Below are 14,908 nucleotides of genomic sequence, written 5' to 3'. Positions count from 1 at the left end.
TACACCGCGACCAGCAGAATCGCGGTGAATTCCCTGGGGAGGTAGAAGGGTCGGCACTTAATAATCATAAACTCCGCCAGTGGAGAGCAGTGTCTGTGTACTACCGTAGCGTCTCGGCACCAAGCATCATGTGTGTAAACACAAACTCCTCCACCACGTCTTTTGTCTGCTAGGGCTCGGTCTGCTCGATAGCACGTTAGCTGCTCCAGGTGTATAGCAGAGTCGGGGATGTTATCGTTGAGCCATGATTCAGTGATAACAGTCACGCAGCAGTTACTTACTGTCTTGTTTGCTGATCTTAGCAACCGAATGTCGTCCATCTTATTGTCCAGTGATCTTACGTTTGCCAGGAGTATGGATGGTATTGCTGGGCGAGTTGGGTTGGCTGCTAGCCTTGTTCCGACGCCAGCTCGCTTGCCTCTCTTCCTTGTCCTGGCACACCGCTTGCGGTGACGCCGGCCAGGTGAAGCAGACGGGTCCGTTGTTGTGGTAGGCAGGCAAAGTATTCCCAGTTCAGCCAGCGTCTCTGTTTTTATGTCCAAAACATCGATACTGTTGTTTTCCTCCCGTATCTGCAACAGTTGCTGTCGGCTGTACATGCGTTCCGACGTAGTTTCATGCGATAAACATTCCGAAAAACACATTTTAACAACAAAAAAAACACTGCACGTTCAGGAGAAGCAAGGAGTCGCTGCATCTACATGCGCCACTCAACCGGTCCGATGTAAGAAAGGAGTCATGTGCTTTCGTTTTCTTACAGGTTGGGTCGTTGTTGCCCATAACACGCTAGCATTGATGCTATGCTATGCTATGAATGCTAATGAATGACGTCATTGACACGTTTGAAAGGCTTTTTAGAACAATTCAGTGACTTTAAAAAATATAATACTCAACCAAGTGTATTGTCTTTGTCTCCCCTTTCGAATACAATATTCAAATGACTTGAAAAAAAAATTATATCCCGAGAAAAGTGGATTTTGAGGGGTACAGCTCCATAGACCTCCATTCATTCTGGACTCGCCCGCGAGCGCCCCTAGATGCAGTACCACACCGGAAGAGTTCCGAGAGTGAAGGTTCTCCCCTTATTAGACATTCTCTGGCCTCACACATTTTTTGTATGCATATAGTGCAACCCAAAGCGCTCCTCACAAAACATTGACACATAAGGCAAAAGATGCTGAGCAGCATAGTCGACATCATACCTGTGACGCCAAGACATAAACAAGTTCACACTGTTCTCCATTTGGAAAATAAGTAATGGAATCTAGTGGATGTATGCCACCATATATGAAGACTACAAATATGTCTGCCACATATTCACACATAAAGTTCTCCATATATTTAGAAAATAAGTAGTGGAATCTAGTGTATGGATATGTATGCCACCATTTATAGAGACTACATATAAGTCTGTCACATATTCACACATAAACTTCTCCATATATTTGGAAAACAAATAATTGGATCTAGTATATGAAGATATAGCATCTTATGGGAAATTAAAATATTTTGTACGCATGTATGGACATATAGCTTTGAATGTATGTTTGACATAAATATTTGAATCACATATATGCCCATATAAGTAAAATTACAAGTCCCTGTTATTTGACATATATGTTCATATATTGCCATATATCACATTTTTGTATGGGTTATATCTGTGGCCTGAAATGCCTTGTATGTGAAAAAAAACTTCTTCCCAAAGCACTTTTGAATTTATTTCCTCAGCATATTAGGTCATATCATAGATTATTATGGAAATTATTTGAACAATGAAAATAATAAAAGAGTCTTTGAACTTTAATGTCACTAATGCTGATTATTCAATGATTCATTTGAATTTAAATATTTAAAATACTTTCACAGCAAAAATTATATATGCGATTAATTTAGATTAATTAATCACAGAGTATGTAATTAATTAGATTATTTTTTTAATCGATTGACAGCCCTACCTACTCAAAAAATAAAATAAAAAATAAAAGTAAAAGTAAAATCAGTCAGTCCATAAGCCATCATGAAAAGATATGTTTTTTCAGCGTTGGTCTGACGATAGCAGTTTTAAAGGATGGTGGTACAGTGCCAGAGAGAAGAGAGGTGTGAAATATTGACGTAATCATCGGAGCAATAGATGGCAGGCAGCTCTTAACCAGTTATAATTATATTCCACAAAGCTTGACACTGATATGAAAACACTTTACTTTATTAATGTGTTTATAATACTTTATGGACAACCAACTAACCTTCTCAGATCATGTTGCCTCAGTTGCCCGGTCGTGCCGTTTCGCACTCTACAACATACAGAAAATCAGGACTATTATACTATATAATTATATTCCACAAAGCTTGACACTGATATGAAAACACTTTACTTTATTAATGTGTTTATAATACTTTATGGACCTTGGGTTCATAAAAAGTGCTACCAAAAATTCTCTCTAAAAGGTGATGATACACGAGGCAACTTTTTGAGCAATGTTGCTGGGCAACCAGTTCCATTTATTCTGATTGCATGATCATTACGATTTTCCTACTGATGATTAAAATTCTCCACAATAATGAGGAACATTTCCCAGCAACATTGCTCAAAAATGTATCATCAGCTTTAGATTTGAAGATTTGTAGTAATGTGTAATTTTCTCCAGCCTAAGGATATTGCATTTTCTTCACAGTATGACTCAGTCTTTCGATAATTGTTCCAAAAAGATCATACTATTTTTAGATTATACTGTACTTTAACAAGGTGTCTGTTTGTGGCCAGTAATTTGTTCCCATAATGCAGTGTGCACAGCTATTATGTTCCAGTTCTCACACAGTAAGAAACAGCTTAAAATGCTGATATTTGCTAATTTAGCTGCTTTGTACGGCACAATGACCCAGAAATCAGTTGAGTAATTTGTGCTATTTTATTTAACAGTTTTATTAATGTGACGGGGATCATCTTTGTAGTAACATGTTTAGTTGTACATACCGCATTACAAACAACAGACCCCTGCATCCTTAAAATATTTGGAATGGAATTTTCCATAAAACGTTGTCAAATCAACAAAAAAAACGTGACTTTATCCAATGTCCATACATCAGTTTCTAGACTAGTATGCAAATCACTGCACTTTTATGCAGATAATGTCTAATTTGCATATTCAAACATAAGATTTCATAAAACTTGTAATACAGAAAAATATTTGTCTAGTGAGTAAACAACTGGGTAAGAATCATGGTGATGGTGATCTATTAGTTAAATATTTTACCCTATTCACCTGTAGTGTCTCACCTTCAGTTTTGTGCTATGTATAAACATTTTCAAAATCTCTGTTGAGCTCCTAGGCTAAAATCATTCAGTAGGTCCTAAAGAAGCCTCATGTGAAATGTGGTGCTTTTTCCACCCAGTCAAATTTATTCTCAAAATGTCGAGTTTAATGTCGACATGTCGAGATTAAAGTCGACATGACATTTCAACTTTATTCTCGAAATTTCGAGTTTAAATCATGGCAAACATTTTTTTTTTCTTCATGTGTGGCTAGCCCGTAAACTAGCCTCCAAAAATTGCCGTTTTGATCAGTTAGAGATGAAGTCACATGTGAATGTAGTTTGTTATCACTATGTTACAAAAAACCCTCAAAACAATTCAACTGTACTAAAAATAAAGTATGACCATTAGAAGCCATTGAGGTGACCCCAATGCATAGCATATGGAAGGCATTCAATAAAAGGAAAATTCCGGTATTTAGCACTTTGAGTCCCTTTTCTGGTTTGTTTTGGATGAACTAGAGTGGTGGACACCGAAATTTTGATGATTGGTCCTGTCTCGACTTTTCTGACTCGTTTTGAGAGCTTGTTTCGAGTTGTAGAGCATGTCTTAGGCTAACCAGCTACGGCGTGACTCATAAGCATACAACATATCATTTCGAGTGAAGAAACGAAGAGAAAATCCAAAAAAAGTCTAGGTAAAAGACTGTGTACATATTTTCATTTCCGAGCGAAGGAACTACTCATCCCATAACCCCCCGCGCCTCACTAAATAATATAAGCAAGCCACGAACCGGCACAAAATGCCAATTGTCTTGATAGAACAGAAAACATTGTGTGGTTAAAAAGTAAATTATGTAAAACATGTATAAATGTGGTGGTGATGTTTGAAATTGTTGCAGCACTACACGAGAACAACTAGATGAAGGTTGGTATACCTTTATGGTGTTTGTCATGGTGACGCCTCTCCATCTTTCTGACCACTTCTTCATCCAGTTCAACGTCAGCCTGACATAACAGCCTCTGGCTCCTCAGCCGATGGTTACGTTCCACCGCAACATCCAGAACCTGTTTCCAACGCACTTTTCCTCTGTGGTTGCCTCCGGTCTACCTCCACTCAACACCTTCTCCTCTCTGGAGGTTAATGAGGCCACAGACTCGCTCTGCTCCACACTGAGCTCGTGTCTAGACAAGCTGTGCCCTCTTACCACAAGGCCAGCTCGATCCAAACACTCTCATCCATGGCTAAATGATACCCTCCGATCGCAGCGCACCAAACTCAGAGCCGCGGAGAAAAAATGCACAAATCCAAACTAACCGATGACCTCAAAAACACTCCTGACCTCCTTCTCAGCCAGCATCACTGCTGCTAAGACAGCTTTCTACAATGACAAAATCAACAGCGCTACAGACACTCGAAAACTTTTCTCAACCTTCAAATCACTACTCAACCCTCAGCTGCCTCCTCCATCCAACCTTACTGCGGATACCCTTGCCTTATTTTTTACAAACAAAGCGGCGGCAATCAGCAGTCAATTCTCTACATGCCCACACAACGCATCTGACTCAGATACCGCACTCCTACAACCTCTAGGGGCTGCTGGAACATCTTTTTCAGCATTCGCGCCTCTCTCCGAGAGTGAAGTATCTAGACTCCTGACATGTAGCCGTCCTACCACATGCTCGCTGGACCTTATACCTACGAGCCTACTTCAGTCCATCAGCCCGACCACCAACTATCACACATGTGATCAATGCCTCGCTAACCTCCGGTACATTTCCAACAGCGTTCAAAATGGCCCGGGTAACACCGTTACTTAAGAAAGCTTCTCTCAACCCTGCTCAAGTCGAGAACTACCGCCCTGTCTCACTCCTGCCTTTCCTATCCAAAGGCATTGAACGAGCAGTCTCCAAACAGGTCTCTGACTTCCTTTCACAGAACAACCTTCTGGATCCAAATCAGTCTGGGTTCAAAAGCGGCCACTCTACCGAAACAGCTCTGCTGTCTGTAACAGAAGCCTTAAAAGAAGCCAGGGCAACCGCTCGGTCATCAGTACTCATTCTGCTTGACTTATCCGCTACCTTTGACACGGTTAATCACCGCATTCTTCTCTCTATACTCGCTAACATGGGAATCTCCGGTTCTGCTCTCTCCTGGTTTGAATCCTACCTCACAGGACGCTTGTTTAATGTATCATGGCTTGGTCAGCTATCTGCACCTCACCACAGGGGTCCCCCAGGGCTCAGTGCTTGGCCCCCTTCTCTTTGCTATCTACACCACGTCCTTGGGACAGATTATCCATTCGCATGGCTTCTCATACCACTGCTATGCAGACGACACACAGCTCTATCTGTCCTTTCCACCTGATGACCCCTTGGTTTCAGCACGGATCTCGGATTGCCTCTCAGACATGGCTACATGGATGAAGGCACACCACCTCCAGCTGAACCTCTCAAAGATTGAACTGCTGGTCCTCCCAGCTAAACCTACCATACACCACGACATCAACATCAAATTTGACTCCCTGTCTGTTTCACCTACCAGGACTGCAAGAAATCTAGGAGTTGTTCTCGACAACCAACTAACCTTCTCAGATCATGTTGCCTCAGTTGCCCGGTCGTGCCGTTTCGCACTCTACAACATACAGAAAATCAGGACTTACTTGACTCAAGATGCTACCCAACTTCTGGTTCAGGCAATAGTCATCTCACGACTCGACTACTGCAACGCCCTCCTGACAGGTCTCCCAGCCTGCGCAGTGAAACCCCTTCAGATGATACAGAATGCGGCGGCGCGCCTGGTCTACAACCAACCCAAAAGGACACATGTTTTCCCGCTGCTCATCCAGCTACACTGGCTACCTATGGCGGCCTGCATCAAATTCAAGGCTCTAACGCTTGCCTACAAAGTAGTCTCCGGTTCTGCTCCCGCCTACTTGAATGCCCTCATACAGACATACGCTACCTCTAGACCACTGCGCTCCTCAGACGAACGACGTCTAGCTCTACCACCGGTATGCTCAGGCCAATCCAAACTTTTATCATCTGTTGTTCCTCGTTGGTGGAACACACTGCCAGTTCCTACAAGGGCAGGGACATCCCTCTCCATTTTCAAAAAACTCCTAAAGACCCAGCTCTTTAGAGAACATCTCCTCCCATAGCACCACTTACAACAAGTCTTGCTGATCCTAGCACTTACCAGCCGTCTTGAACTGACACGTAACTGTTAAAAACAGCACTCACTGATGCACTTATTCTTACTGTACTCTACCGTTTTTTAAATTGTCCTAAAATTGTTGAGAATTGCTTTAAAACTTAAACTGTTAACCATGTTGTTAGTCGCTTTGGCTAAAAATGCGTCAGCCAAATGTAATGTAATGTAATGTAATGTAATAATTCTGGCGCAACTTCATCAATGTAATACAAATTTGGTCTTCAAATGTGATGTTGACCACTTTCCAGCCAGCATAATAATTAATGTCATCCCTAAATCTAGCTGCATGCCTTACTACAATATTGAAAACTTCTTTTGTTGGCAGCCCAGTTTTCATTCGTACAACTTCTTCATTTAACTTTGATACTGTGTAAGGACTTTTCATATAGCCTATTTCCTCATTCTTTTGCTTCAAATCACTTTGTGCATGGAAAAGTTCAGCTTGTAAAACTACCTCATTTGTTGTAGGTTGTTCTAGATCAATTTCTGGAAACTCTTCCCTTTCAACTGCTTCTTCATTTTCCCTATATCTCTTAAATATTTCTTCAACACTTGCCTTCTTTTTTCTTTTCCTTCGACTTTCACCACTAGATGGAAACAACTTGTCAGCATTTCTTGGATAAATTTCAGGGCCAGAAGATTATTCTCCATCCCGAAAATGACAGCTGCACACTCTGGAATGCTTGCTTGGTTCCCTGTCTTTCCTCCTAAAAGGAAAATACTTTTTAAGATACATTTTCTGGAAGTTGCATTGAGTCAAAATGTCTGTTTACAAGCTATGATTTCGAAAACTTTTCTCAGTATAGGTCCCTTAACTAGACTGTGTCAAGATCCTTATATTATAAGTCCCGCCTCCTAACTTCCGTATCCATCCAACCTTCGGTCGTCAAATGTCTATGGGAAATAACATGGCGTTTTGATAGATCGTACCTGTCAAACTTTGTAGGTGACAAAGTAGAAAAAGCTGGTGGGCAGATTGGCCTACACACTTCTGCCATCTAGTTTCCACTGGATTTTTTGATTGTCAATATTACTCGTTCTCAACAATATTACTAGTTCTCAATATTACTTACATCATTGGTAAAGCAAACTCGCACATCATTTTGCAAAAAATCGTTCCTTTTCCATAAAACGTTCGTGTGGCATAGGATTTCCGAGGATTTCCCTTTACTGTCTATGGGATTTTATTAATTTGTTTAATTATAAGGCTCTGGCCCTGCTCTGGCCTAGTCTATGAGCCTACTGAGCCTAGTTAATGGTTTGAAGCACTTATCGAAGCTTCAGTGTCAGACTGCCATCACTAGCAATCATTACTGGAACATATCTTTATTTTGATAACTATATTGCTTTATCTTACCTTCAAACATACGTAGGTATGTTTACTGACAGTGTTTGTGTTTAGGTCCCAGTGTGGTCGTCCAGACAGCCGAATCCAGAGGCGACATTTCTCAATATTTGTTTTAGGTTTGGGGAAGGGGATAAAAACCCCTCCAGGATTGCGTTCAGGATATCGTGTGTCGCTGTTACAGCTACTCCAAGCACACCTTTTAAACATTTTCCTGTTCTGAATTTAATTACAATAATACTCAATGGAGACAATGAATGGGGATTTCAGTTTTCTTCCGGAAATGGAGTATAGGCCTAGGCGCTCACTGTCGTTCTCTGTAGGTTTTTGTCTAGCCCATTGATTTTTGACAAATATAGTGTACTAACGACCATGATAACCTGTGTGCCTTGCTCTCTCTTCCAGTGGCTCAGTAAGTAAGTGGCTGCAGCATGGAGTGTTGTGTTTTTCATGCACTGCCAGGGAGCGGGGACGCCAGGTTGTCCCGGGTCACCTACATTTAGTTGTCGCGTGAATTCTTTGTGTTTTGAGAACAGCGTGGTCTGTTTCTTTTACTGTCTATGTGGTCTGTAGAGCCTCAAGCATTTGTTGAATACGTCTGATGCACGGTTGACATCGTTACAATAAGTTACATTGTTTAAAATCAGCCATAAAATGCATTGGAGTTTGTCATCCTGATACTGATTATTATGACCGCCGCGCAGCGAAGCGGCGGTTGTATAGGTTTAGTCAGACTTTTTTTTTTTTTTTTTTTTTTTTTCGCATGTCCAAATGTCCGTCAATGATTCCCGGGACACTGAAAGACCCCCCCCCCCCCCCCCCCCCCCCCCGCTGGACTGCACCCCCCGAAAGGAGGGTAGGGCAGACATAGTTTTCTGTGAATATCTCGAGAACCGTAAGGTTTAGGAGGACCATTTTTTTTGTATGTTGATCTCAAGGGGCCATGTCAACCCATTCCATAACCACTCATTTCATGTATAGCGCCACCTAGTTAAACACAAAAAAGTAAAAATGAGGTGTTGTAATCGCAGGTATCTGTGACCTAACATAGTCAAAACTGCTCGAAATTGGAAGTGTAGGATCATTATGACACCTTCTGAATGCACGCCAAGTTTCGTGGAATTCCGTTCATGGGGGGCCACACAATAAATTAACTTATGTTACTATACACCAACTGGCCTGTAGGTGGCCGGAGACAGTTTTCTGTGAATATCTCGAGAACCGTAGGGCCTAGGAGGTCCACCTTTTTTTGTATGTTGGTCTTAAGGGGGCATGTCAACCCATCCAATTACCACTTATTTCATGTATAGCGCCACCTAGTTAAAAATTAAAAAGCAAAACATTAGGTGTTTTCATCACAATAACTCTGGCTGACATGGTCAAAACTGCACAAAATTGAAAGTGTAGGATCATTATGACACCCTCCGAATGCATGCCAAGTTTTGTGAACTTTCGTTCATGGGGGGCCTTACAATAAAATAATTTATGTGTACACAGTGACCGTGCACCAACAAGGATTCCCGGGACACTGAAAGACCGGGGTACACGAAACTTGGTGGGCATGTAACCCCACATGGATAGCATGGAACCATCGTTTTTCGTTTTGATCTGTAGCCCCCCTCGCTGTACTGGACCCCCCGAAAGGAGGGTAGGGCAGACACAGTTTTCTGTGAATATCTTGAGAACCGTAGGGCCTAGGATGACCAAGTTTTTTCGTATGTTTGCCTCTAGGGGTCATGTTAACCCATTCCATGTGCACACATGTGCATAAACAGATACACACGCACACACATACATTCACAGTAATCATACGTATGACACATACTCACACAGTAGACATATGTATGCATGCATGCACATGCACAAACACACATACGCAGGCAAACACACAAGCACGCACACACACACACACACCCATACACATAAACATAAACGTGTACACGCACACATGCACACAATTCAAGAATTTCTCTGAATTATGAACAGGCAAGATGGGGGTGGGGTTGTATAAAATGAATTTTACATGTGGAATCTATGAACTAATTATGTTTTGATACTTGTTGTCTAGCAGATACCAGTGAGAATTGAGTGTGGCTAATGCAATTTAGTGAGACAGTTAGAATTATATAGGCCTTTCAGCGTAATTTATTTTTGTGGAAAAAATGTGCTGGACTGGGCGGCGGTCATATTTTGTACCGCTCTGCGGTACATCTAGTTTTTTAGGCCTATTAACAGATGGAGACTAACCGTCGCTTATGGCGGGCACTAGATGGACTGAATCGTCTTCCGCCTTCCAAAGCTGCTTCGGGAACATGTAAGTTACTGATGCATTGACAAGTCTGAGTCTGACTCGTCTCTTGAATCCCATCTGAAATCTGATCAAATCTCCGGCATAATCCTATGTGAAGTGAGCGCTGTCCTTGGTCACTGAAGCATCACTGAAATCAGCGCGCTTCATTTGGACAATTTTTACCCAGGCACGGAAAAGTTGCTTTTGTTAGGAAAAAAGTGGGATCTGTGTCCTGTCTGATTTGAAATTTTGCAACCCGCACAAACACAATTACGGAAGCGTATTGCTGCCACACTAAAATAAATAAAAAGGCTCAGTATTATGTAATTACGTGAAAAGTTTCTTGTTATAACAAAATCTTTTTCACGTTTTAACAAGATATGTATCACGTTATTACATGAAATTATCACGTTATTTCATGATAATGATATTTTCACGTTATAACGTGAAAATATCATGTTATTTCAAGATATAATTTTTTCACGTTTTTACAAGATATTTATCACGTTTTTACATGAAATTATGTTATTTCAAAATAACGAAACTAAACTAAATGAGGCCACGAGAGCTCATGGCTGGCATAAATGATAACTAGTTGTGTCTATGAATTTGCACCCTGATTGCTATTACACAGTGCTGCTTGATGAGTGTTTGTTTTTGTGCCTGTGTGTAGGCTACGTGTGTGGTCAATTCCCAGTTGACTGAGGAGCAGCGAAGAGGGATGTGTGTGTATCGGCAGAGAGCCGCTGAAAAGGAGGCCGATAGAGAGGTTCTGTGCAGGATAGCCTGCTCACACAGCCTGATAGTTCTGCTTTATGTTATTATCAACACAATAAATAAAACTTTCGCTAATTGGCGCAAGAGGGAGAAAGGGCTTTGATAAATATGCGAATCTTCACGCAATGTGGGTGAATGTACTGTATAGAGCGCTCTGGCTCGGTAGCCTGCATGTCAGGTCAGCGCTGTCATTAAGGCTGTGGGGAAGGGACGCGGAGAGTGAGTGAAGCGCTGCAGTCAGTGCAGGCTGCTGGAGAGCACAGCAAAGAAAATATTAAACAGCAATAGCATGCGCTTTTTGAGATCACACTTAATCAGGACGGCCCCACCGGAAATCCTCCCGACTCTCCCGATTGCCACTCCGCTAGGCTAGCCTATACTGCACACAGGTGCAGAATATTCTGGACAATGCTTCGGTGTTCGCATATAGGCCTAATAGGCTATAGGCTTATAACAATATCATCCACCGTGTTCAATAACGAGAATGTCTTCCTCTGACCAGTCCCAGTGCAGAGGAAAATACCAAATGTCCAATGTCCAATGTCCCAGAAGGGGATCTCTATACCTGTAAGTGTAGGGAGATGACCACGGACATCGAGAGGCTCTGCTGTTGACAGACCCCCTGAGAACTGTGTGAGCAACATGGCTTAGGCTACAGTATACTTTTAGATAAGGGGGTTTTGTAGCTGGTCTATCCTGCATGATATTACATTTGACCAGGAGCTGGGAGTGGAGTAGTGACAGTACAGGCATAAGTATATATACTCTTTTGATCCCGTGAGCGAAATTTGGTCTCTGCATTTATCCCAATCCGTGAATTAGTGAAACACTCTCAGCACACAGTGAACACACAAGTGAGGTGAAGCACACACTAATCCCGGCGCAGTGAGCTGCCTGCAACAACAGCGGCGCTCTGGGAGCAGTGAGGGGTTAGGTGCCTTGCTCAAGGGCACTTCAGCCGTGAATACTGGTCGGGGTTCGAACCGGCAACCCTCCGGTAACAAGTCCGAAGCGCTAACCAGTAGGCCACGGCTGCCTATAGCATGCAGCCTACAGACAGTTCTGGCATCATGTCCACCTCAGGGTAGGCCTCAGATGTGATTTACTAGGCTGCTGTATTTTAGGAAGATCATTTCCAAAAAACTGTTGAAGATGCTTGTCTTCCAAGGATAGGCTACCTCCTCTCCTAGCACTTCTGACAACCTGATGCACACTTACCATGCTCTTCCCTCCTCTACCTCCCTCCTCTCCGCCTCCCTCACCCCCCTTTGGCCACCCCCCTTTGGCCTCCTCCTTCGGCCTCCTCCTTCTACCACTTTGTCCCCTTACCACACTTTGACGAGTAGGCTACTTACAGTATAATATAGACACTCCATCCTCTAGTACTACAGTAATAGAAGATGCAGTGGTAATTCCTAGCTAAGGTATCCTCTGCACTGTATCTTACAGTATATGTTATTCTATAACATGCAGGATGCGATTTGTAGGGGGGGATGGTGAGGATTCCCCCCCCCTCTGGTTCTCCTATCCATACCTCTGCTAAATAATTTTTATCGTCCGGGGGGGGGGGACAACATTTATCCCACTCTGCCCCTCATATTGAGTAATGCTACTTCATATAAGTAAAGCGCTGCAACGTGAGAACAGTCTAGGCTAGCCTACATAATAATCTGACATGAAACGCACCGTCACCGTCAGCACTGATGCTGCTGACACAGTGGCTGTGTGATAACTTAATTTGGCCTTGATTGTGCAGGACATTTCAGAATGTCGAGTGTGTAATCCAGTGGTCCCCAAACTACGGCCCGCCACCTCATTTTGGGTGGCCCGCCAAAACATGTCCGTGGTATATAGCAACCGGCCCGCACGGTAGTACGACATCGTCAAACTATAACCTCCGCAATTTCCCCCATTCATTCTCTATGGCGAGTCTTAACAGTACACATGTAATACTCTTTTTGTCCACTGGTGGTTGTTTTGGCGCTGTTTCGCGTTTGCCATCAAAAACGGAATGAAATGTAGGCCTATCTGCAAAAAATGCAATGAGGCTATGCTGACTGCATCAGTGCTCAAAGTATTCTAAAAGTTTATCAATGAATTGTTAATAACTAACTAACTTATATTCAAGTCATTTTTCTGGGACTTTCTGGGATAATTATTTTTATTTGTTCAAATGTTGAATGGTGTTCATTTCAGACCACTTCTGCACTTCATAAAATTCTCATAGTTTGAGAACTTTACATTTTCAGAGTTCACACATTTTTAATGAAATATACTTTTGGGACTACCTGCTAATACTTTTGGGAATGCAAAAGTCTTTTTATTAGTATTATTTAATTTGAGTTACATTTTACACTGATATGGCATGATGGCAATATAAACACAGCTAACAATGGTATTAAATTGCAAAAGCCTATAGAATAAATATGGAATATTCAACTAAGGCAGACTGTTGTTGTTCACAGCACTAAGCTATTTATGGTTACTGATATACTCCGAGTCTCTGGCCCTCTCTTACAGCCAGGCATAGTAAGCTGGCCCTCGGAAGAAAAAGTTTGGGGACCACTGGTGTAATCCATCATAAATGGCTAGGTTCAATGGAAAAGTTAGCTGGACAAATGAAAGAAAACGAGAAGGATTCAGTGAAGCATAATAATGTTTTAGAACCTTCAAAATTAGAAAACTGATGCAACTGAGATGGAGGACAACTGCACGTAGAGTAGAACGTAGGCTTGTCCGAAGGAACTTACATTAAATGAGGAGATATTTGCTGAATGTCTCAAAAAGTGTTACAGAAATTGCTTGGCATCGCTTATTCAATGGCTCTCTACCGAAATGTAGAGAAAGCACTCGTTTGATAAATCAGCCAGTAGTAGACAAATAACTTTTAGAAATAATCTGTAGTTTGCGGAGGACGAACGAGAAAGCACTCGTCTGATAAATCAGCCAGTAGTAGACAAATAACTTTTAGAAATAATCTGTACTGCAAAAACGAATGTTGGTGGGTATTTATCTAGCGGGTGTTTTAACAGCTGCAAGAAATAGAAGCTTCATGGTCTTTATGTTCTGGTTCGTAAATTATTTTCATAAAACTTCAAGTTGCCCTATAACTTTACTCTCCAAACTCTTCACTGCACTGTAGGCAATTAACTGACAGTATGATAGGCTATTTATTTTCTGTAGGCTACAATAAACACATTTATTTTTTTAACTTTTGCAATATTACGCACTTGGCTACTGAACGCAAATCAGCAGGAGAGAGAATGCACGTAGCCTACGCCTGCGTGTAGCGCAATGTGTAGGCTATTTGGTTACCAACTAACAATGTTAGCCAATTCACTAACTTAAGACTTCAGTGCTATCATATACAATGTTTTTTTACACAACAAATACAGAAAGGATGGAAGCAGCAAAAGTAGAGAAGTCATTTCAGATGGGGCAAGAACAAGGTGAATTTGTATGCTTGTCAAAACGTAGTCCTACCCTGCATTAGAGGAGCTGATCATCATACCAAGCACACTCGCTGTTTAAAGTCATACACCACGGTAAACTAAAACTAAAATGTTACAAAGGTGGCAAAAATAATATAGGGTATTATTAGCCATGACATTACTAGGCTATGAATCGTTCGTTCATTTTTTATTTATTTATTTATTTATTTATTTATTCTTTTTTTTTGGGGGGGGGGGGGGGGTTACAAACTTATTCAAAATCAACCCCCCCTCTGGTTTTTACACAAATCGCACCCTGATAACATGTAAGCCACTTTGGATGAAAGCGTCTACCAAATAAATTAATATAAATATATGTAAAGATAAATGACACATTTCCTAACCCTGAGAGGTCAATGTACTGGTAACAGGGTGTGCTGCTAAAAGTAAATATATTTATTATAACTTTAATTGTAAATAAAATGTTTACTTGCTATACTAATGTGCACTGAGCAATGTTTATTTGTGACTTTATCTGTGTGCAAAGTGGTTTTGTAAGTGTGTTTTCAGTGATTTGGAAGAATGAATTTTGCTAAACA

This window comes from Alosa sapidissima, chromosome 4 (genome assembly GCF_018492685.1).
Source record: "Alosa sapidissima isolate fAloSap1 chromosome 4, fAloSap1.pri, whole genome shotgun sequence".
Classification (NCBI taxonomy): Eukaryota; Metazoa; Chordata; class Actinopteri; order Clupeiformes; family Clupeidae; genus Alosa; species Alosa sapidissima.
The sequence above is the reverse complement of the archived record's forward strand: the minus strand, read 5'-3'. Positions refer to the sequence as shown.